This window comes from Mesoplodon bidens, assembly GCF_964165515.1.
Source record: "Mesoplodon bidens genome assembly, chromosome: 14".
NCBI lineage: Eukaryota > Metazoa > Chordata > Mammalia > Artiodactyla > Ziphiidae > Mesoplodon > Mesoplodon bidens.
In genome coordinates, this window is record NC_138170.1 from 28,787,657 (window position 1) to 28,795,636 (window position 7,980).

Consider the following 7,980-nt stretch of genomic DNA (forward strand, 5'->3'; position numbering starts at 1 on the left):
TAAGATCAGAATAGCAGACACTGTGGTCACTTATAGTCCTCCTGCTGCAATCTGTGCCTCTTCTTTGCCTCTAGCACAATACGTGGTTGGGGGAAAAGTAAAATGAGGGGGCTTAAATTTAATCATTCATTTAACAGGTATGTATGGAGCCCTACAACATGCCAAGCACTGTCCTGGGTGACAGGAACACAATGGTGAACATAAGTGACATGGTCCCTGTTATGGGCTGAATTGTGTTCTCCCAAAATCTGTACATTGAAGCACTAACCCCAGTTAAGAAGGTGATTAAGTTAAAATGGGACTGTTAGAGTAGACTCTAATCTAATACAACCTGACAGGTTCTTGTAAGAAGAGGAAATTTGGATACATGAAGAGACACCAGGGAGGCACGCACACAGAGGAAAGACCACGCAAGGACACCACAGGGAGGGGGCCGTCAGCAAGCCCAGGAGAGAGGTCTCAACAGAAACCAGACCTGCTGACTGACAGGTTGATCTTGGACTTCTAGCCTCCAGAACTGTGAGAAAACAAATTTCTGTCATTTAAGTCACCCAGTTTGTGGTATTTTGTTACGGCAGCCTGAGAAAATTAATATAGTCCATGACCTCACAGAGTTTCCACTTCAGTGGGGGAAACTGACGCTTATCGAGTAATCAAGCTAATCTTACACCATTACAATAAGTGCAATAAAGGATAGAAAAGGGTGGTGTGTGAGAGCAGATAGTAGGAAGCCCTCATCTCATCCCCAGACAGTGAGAGGTATTTGAGATGAGATCTGAAGGCCAGTTAGGAGTTTACTGGGCAAGACTGAGGTTGGGGCAGAAGACAAGAGGATTCTCAAGAGAAGGAAGGAAATGCTCTGGGTCACGGTCCTGGGAAGAGTCCAGGAAGAAAGAACATCCTGACTGGAGTGCAGATTCGGGGGAGGGAGTGTTGGAGGAGGTGAGGCTGAAGAGAACCACACAGGGCCTGTGGGAAGCTGCCTAGGGCCCGCCAGGTCCAGAGGGATGAGAGGATCTGGCTTACTTTTCAGCATCTCTGGCTGCTTGAGGGGAATGGGGTGCAAGGCGCCAGAGTGGAGGTGAAGAGGCCAGTTAGAAGCTATAGCAGAGGGTCAAAGTGAGACACGGTGGTGACTTGGCCCAAGGTGGTGAAAGTGGAGATGGAATGAAGGAAAGCTGGGAGGAATTGGGAGGGACGTTCTGTAAGCAGGTGGAGTAGATCGAGCTTCTTGCTGCTGAACTTGGCCTTTATGTGTTGCTGGAGAAAAAACCTTTGGATGAAGTAATTGGCTGATTCATTCATTCATTCATTCATTCAACCAACGTTTATAGGGTGCCTCGTCTGTGGCAGGAGTTTGCCAGATTCCAGTTTTAGAGAAGGGTACCAAATAGGGAGTAAAACTTAATTTCATTGAGAAGAAGGGCAAGAGGCCCTGTTGATCTAGGGAAAGTCCAAATTATGTTCTATTTTTAAAGAAGTACAGTTCGGCTCTATTCAAATGCATAAAGTAACATGAACCTGCTGTAAGGCAGAGCTAAAATTGGATCCAAGAAGCACTTAGCTGCTTGCAAATACAATGTGACTAAAGTGATTTGACAAGAACCAGTTTTCTTTAAAGGTTAAACATCCCCTTTGCAACTTCTCTACACTGTTTATTCATGCAGCAAGTCCTCTTCAAACTTTTTATGCATAGCCACATCTGTACAGATATGAACCCCTAGTGGGAATGTCCCCCAACTTTATTCCTCAATATATAGGACATGTTTGGGGTGTCTTCTCTATTTAAAAGAACCATGTTCTTGGGCTTCCCTGGTGGCGCAGTGGTTGAGAGTCTGCCTGCCGATTCAGGGGACATAGGTTCATGCCCCGGTCCAGGAAGATCCCACATGCTGCGGAGCGGCTGGGCCCGTGAGCCATGGCCGCTGGGCCTGCGTGTCCGGAGCCTGTGCTCCGCAACGGGAGAGGCCACAACAGTGAGAGGCCTGCGTACAGCAAAAAAAAAAAAAAAGAACCATGTTCTCTGAGACCAATGCCCTGGAGACAGGGAAAGACACCGGATTCGAGCTGAAGCAATTCGATGATCTTTCCCAAGAATTTGGAACTGGAACTGAGATGCTAGTTTCTGTGTGTGGCTGGAGCTCAGATGCATAAAACAGAGCCTCAGAAAGAGCTCCATGCAGGGAGAAGTGGAGAAAGTTCTGCAGTCAGAGAAAAAGAGATGATGGGGCAGAGGGGAGGGAACAGAGAGAAAGAGACCCTTCTAGTTGTTTCTGGATCCCATCCCTCATGAGTCTTTCTGCCCATGAATTCTGAGATGGGCTTGGAGGTGAATATTCGTCGTTTTTGGCTCCCAGCTTCCAACCTCTCCTTCCTAAAACACCCTCTCACCACTCCTCGTAAGTGGTCCCAGGGAGCAGAAGTGCCTTCCTCTCTAGAAACTTCAGAGCCAGGGCCTCTCGCTCCCCGTCACTGTGCAGTGTGACCCAGGCTCAGCCAGATGGACACTCTCTCCCAGGACTAGACGTAAGTCCTTAGGAGCTTCAGGAGTCAGACATGGCAGCTGCAGTGACAGCAAATGACCAGCCTTTTCCTGCTGTAGGAGTTCCTGCTGCCCTGAGCTCTATTTCTTTCCCAAGCCAAGACTGCCAGCTTCCCTCCATTCTGTGAGCCCCCAAAGCTCCCCTGTAACTCCCTTGATTCGGATGCCCAGGTTTCGTTGCTATTTCTAGTAGCCAAGAATCCAACTGTATCCAGTGTCTTTATAGTGAATCCCTCCACATCTTTTTTTTTTTTTTTTTTTTTGTGGTACGCGGGCCTCTCACTGTTGTGGCCTCTCCCGTTGCGGAGCACAGGCTCCGGACGCGCAGGCTCAGCGGCCATGGCTCATGGGCCCAGCCGCTCCGCAGCATGTGGGATCTTCCCAGACCGAGGCACGAACCCGTGTCCCCTGCATTGGCAGGCAGACTCTCAACCACTGCGCCACCAGGGAAGCCCCCCTCCACATCTTGATTAGGGTAATTTGAAGCATAATTCTTTTTTTTTTCTTTTTTTAAGATTTAATTTTTATTTATTTTTGGCTGTGTTGGGTCTTCGTTGCTGCACGCCAGTTTTCTCTAGTTGTGGCGAGCGGGGACTACTCTTCATTGTGGTGCGCGGGCTTCTCGTTATGGTGGCTTCTCTTGTTGCAGAGCACGGGCTCTAGGCGCGCGGGCTCAGTAGTTGTGGCGCATGGGCTTAGTTTCTCCGTGGCATGTGGGATCTTCCTGGACCAGTGATCGAACCCATGTCCCCCATGTTGGCAGGAGGACTCCTACCCACTGTGCCACAAGGGAAGTCCCTGAAGCATAATTCTGTTTCTTGCTATAAAAGATCCTTGGCTATGATTTTCAAGGTATATTAAGCACCACTAGTGTCTTATATTTCTGCCTATCTTCTCTGCTTTGGAATTATGGTTGGAATCAGACCAGGAAAGAAGCAAAGCAGTGGAGGAGTGGAGAATGTGAGGACTTAGATTTTTTTTTTTTTTTTTTGGCCACACAGGGTGGCATGTGGGATCTTAGTTCCCTGACCAGGGATCCAACCCATGCCCTCCTGAAGTGGAAGCACGGAGTCTTAACAGTACTTAGAGCTTTGATGTAACCCAGAAAAAGTCCTCAGAGGGTAAAGTAAGGTCTATGGGTGTGTGTTATTGTCAGGGGAATTTTTGTGGGTTGGGGTCCATCCCTTACTTGGGATGAGAGAATAACCAACTGGGCTGCCATGTACAGTTGCACGGTAGTGCCCTGAACAATGATACATGATGACCCTCATAGACCACAACCATGTCAAAGTCAGGATCTCTAGCTGAAGGTACTAAATAGGCAGTCAGTCAGCTTCAGCTCAGGAAGTCTCTAAAGATGAATTCTACTCCGTAGATAGCCTGGCTGACATGCAGAATTTATACATCTTCTTGTATTGGGTTGGCCAAAAATTTCGTTTGGGTTTTTCGTAAGATGTTACAGTTTGGTTTCTCCTCTGGGATAGAAAGTAAATAAGTAGAAACCTTCCCAACTTAGGCAATTTACGGAAAAATTATTTGAATCTTCAAGGTCAACCTATTTTTGCTTCTATAAGCTCAGGTCTTCTGGGACCACATGCTCTGTGTTCTGGGCAGAGGAAGCCAGTGGGTCCGGTGTACCGGGAACAGAAAATGGGGATGGTAACAGTGTTAGCTCCCAGTTACCATATGACTATTGACAGATTTATTATCTCTGAGCCTTAGTTTCCTCATCTGTAAGATGAGGAAATCACAGTTTGCAGTGAGGATAAAATGAGAATAAAATGCATGTAATGTAAAACCCTATTTTATTTGGAAAACACTATTTTAAGGTTTTCCAAAATCAAGGGTGCCTCCCCTTTCTGGCCTGGATAGGGATTTTTTTTTTTTTTAATCACAGCAGGTTAAGCAATTACAACATATCAGGATACAGAGGCTGCTCAAAATATTTTATTTATCTTTTATTTCCTATCAAATGCAGAGATGTCCACTCTGTTCCTGCCCTCTGCTGAAGGTGAGATTCATCAATTGTCTGGATTGTCCAGGGCCAAGGGGTGGCCTCGCCTTGCTCGATCTTTGGGGGCTAACAACAGAGGGTGCCTACTTTCCACAGCCAAGTCAGAAAAGTGCCTCCACAAAGATATATTCATTTCCCAATCTCCAGGACCTGTGAATATTACTTTCCATGGCAAAACATGTGATTAAGTTAAGGATCTTGAGAGGGGGAGTTTATCCTGGATTATCCCAGTGGGCTCTAAATGCAATCACGTGTATCCTTATAAGAAAGAGGCAGCGGGAGAAAGGCAGGTGCACACAGAGAAGGTGATGTGAAGATGAAGGCAGAGATTGGAGTGATGGGGCCACAAGTCAAGGAATGCCAGGCAGTCACCAGAAGCTACAAGAGATAAGAACAGATTTTCCCCCAAAGCCTCCGGAAGGAGCACGGCCCTGCTGACACCTTGAGCCTAGACTTCTGGCCTCCACAACTGTGAAAGAATACATTTTGTTGTTTTAACCACCACAATTGTTAACAATTGGTTAGAGCAGCCATAGGAAACTAATGCACCAAGCCTCTGACAACGCAGCCAGACCATTATTGAAAAACGCTGGTGTTCAGACCACTTTTACTGCTTGTTATTTCAGGGTAGAAAAGGAGAGTCAGCTCTCCGGCCTCACTGAGACACCAAGCGACAAGTTTGATATCATTTTCCGATAGAAAACAGAAAGAAAGAAGAAAAGCAGCAACAGATTTTAACAGAAGAGAGAATCTGTAAACACTGCATGATTTCCACCTTCTCAGCCACACAGATCTCCGCCACGCTTGCTAAGAACCACAGATCCTGTTCACGCTCTGGTCATCTCATCGGCTTACACTGAGGAGAAAAACATGGTAATGTCAGAAGGTTTCAATTTTCCATGAAAGGGACCTTCCTGTGAATCTACCATAATAAACACTTAGTAAACACCCAATAAATAGAGACTATTTTTATCCATTCAGGCATGGCTGATATACAGAAAAGGAGTGTGTTCAGAATGGAGGGGTGGGGTTCTTGTGGTCTGAAATGCCCCCTGAAAGCCCCATCCTGAGCAGGGGGTGGGAGCAGCCCATCTGCTGAAGTGCAGGGAGCACGGCCTTGGGACTAATGCGAGCAGGTCAGTCTGTAAGCACGGTCCCCCTTTCACATCAATTCCAAAGGATGAAGAGTCTCTAGAGAGGATGAGAGAAACACACACACACACACACACACACACACACACACGGATGGGGCGGGGCGTTGGAGGAGGGGAGAGAGCGCGAGTGCACTTCTGAGGAGATCCAAACCAAGGTGATGGAGGAAAAGAACAGGAATTATACTTTTTCTAAAGTGAGGCTATCTCATCTTCTGGAAGAGGCTACAACATCCCAGGATGCAGCAATCTTAGCAAATGTGAGGAAACCTGTTCCAGGCCCCAGCAGGGGGAAGAGGCAGATGGTGGTGCTAGATGGCTCCCTGCTGAGGCACAGAATAAGGGCCTAGGCTGAGTTGATGCCCGTGAGGAGGAACAGGCATGACGGGCTCCTGTGCACCTCTGGGCGGAGCTGAGCCAGGGAGCTTTCTGAAGCTTACATACCAAAGGACTCCTGTGGCTATCTGGCGAGACACCACCAGGAAAGGCCTAAAGAATAGTTCCAGAACTTAAGAGGGCAACAAACTGTTGTCATTTTCAGTGTGTCTTCCTTGCCTGAAGGCTGAGACTTTGGAAAAGAAAGGACACCAAGAGAAGTGAATATTTGACTAATCAGCATTTCTTAAAGTGTGCTCCATCTGAAGGTTTCCTGCATTGGAAGCTTCTTGTAAAAAATGGAGACACCTGGGTTCCTCTGTACTCCTAGGCCTACTGAATCAAAATCTCTGCAAAAGGCCCAGGAATCTGGCTTTTAAATCTCCCCAGTTGGGCTTCCTTGGTGGTGCAGTGGTTGAGAGTCCGTCTGCTGATGCAGGGGACACGGGTTCATGCCCCGGTCCAGGAAGATCCCACGTGCCGTGGAGTGGCTGGGCCCGTGAGCCATGGCCGCTGAGCCTGCGCGTCCGGAGCCTGTGCTCCGCAACGGGAGAGGGCACAACAGTGAGAGGCCCGCATACCGCAAACAAAACAAAACAAAAAACAAAAAAACACTCCCCAGTTATTCTTATATGGACCAAAGACCAGGAAACACTGACCTAGGTAGTGTCAAAGCACAGGCTTTGGCTCTTTGGATCATAACCTTAAATGCCAGGTGAATGCACTCTTGAATCCAGAGGGTGTACATTTCACAAGGACTGAGAAGACTATGTTTGTCTGGAGATTGGCTTGAAGTGGCAAAAGAGAGCATTTGGGGGAGGGAGAGAAGGTGAGGGAGATAATATTCAGCTTAAAACTGTAAAACCAGTAGGACAAGAAAAGGACAATGGCACCAGTGTAAAAGGATGTCTCTGGAGTCAGACTACCTGGATTCAAACCTTCACTCTTCACCTTCTAGCTGTATAGCCTTGGTCATGATAGCCTACTTTCCTGAGACCTTGGTTTCCTTGTCTGTAAAATGGATACTACAGGAATATCTACCTCATGGGACAAGTGCTTGTGATGATTAACTGTTATGTGTCAACTTGACTGGGCTAAGAGATGCCCAGATAGCTGGTAAAACATTATTTCTGGGTGTCTGTGAGGGTGTTTCTGGAAGAGATTAGCTTTTGAATCGGTAGGCTAAGTAAAGATAACCCTCACCAATGCAAGTGGGTATCATCCAACCCACTGAGGGACTGAGCAGACTGATTAGAACAGTAAGGCAGAGGAAGGGCAGATATGTTCTCTGCTTGAGCTGGGACACGCATCTCCTCCTGCCCTCAGACACTGGCACTCCTGGCTCTTGGGCCTTCTCCGATCAGGACTTACACCATCAGCAACCTCCACTCCCACCCCGCCCCACTCCTTCCTGGTTCTTGGGCCTTAGGGTTAGGACTGGAACTGCACCACTGGCTTTTCTGGGCCGCCAGCTTGCAGACGGCAGGTCATGGGACTTCTCAGCCTCCATTAAGTGCAAGTGTCAATCTTTCATAATAAATTTCTTTCTATGTATTTATATTTATATCCTACTGGTTCTGTTTCTCCAGAGAACTCTAATACAGTGCTTTACAAACATTATATCTGCCTGGTGTATAATGAGCATTCAGTAAATATTAGCTAGTTATTATTATTGTTTTATTATTATTACTATTGGAATGTGTAGCTATTATTTAATTTCATAAAATTAAAACTTTAGAAATGAAACCACAAATAATATTTATGGTCTCTAACACCTGTAAAAATGTTATAAGCTGTCTTAGTTCATTCAGGCTGCTATAACAAAATAACATAGACTGGGTGGTTCATAAACAGAAATTTTTACTCACAGTCTGGAGGCTGGAAGTCTCACATCAGGG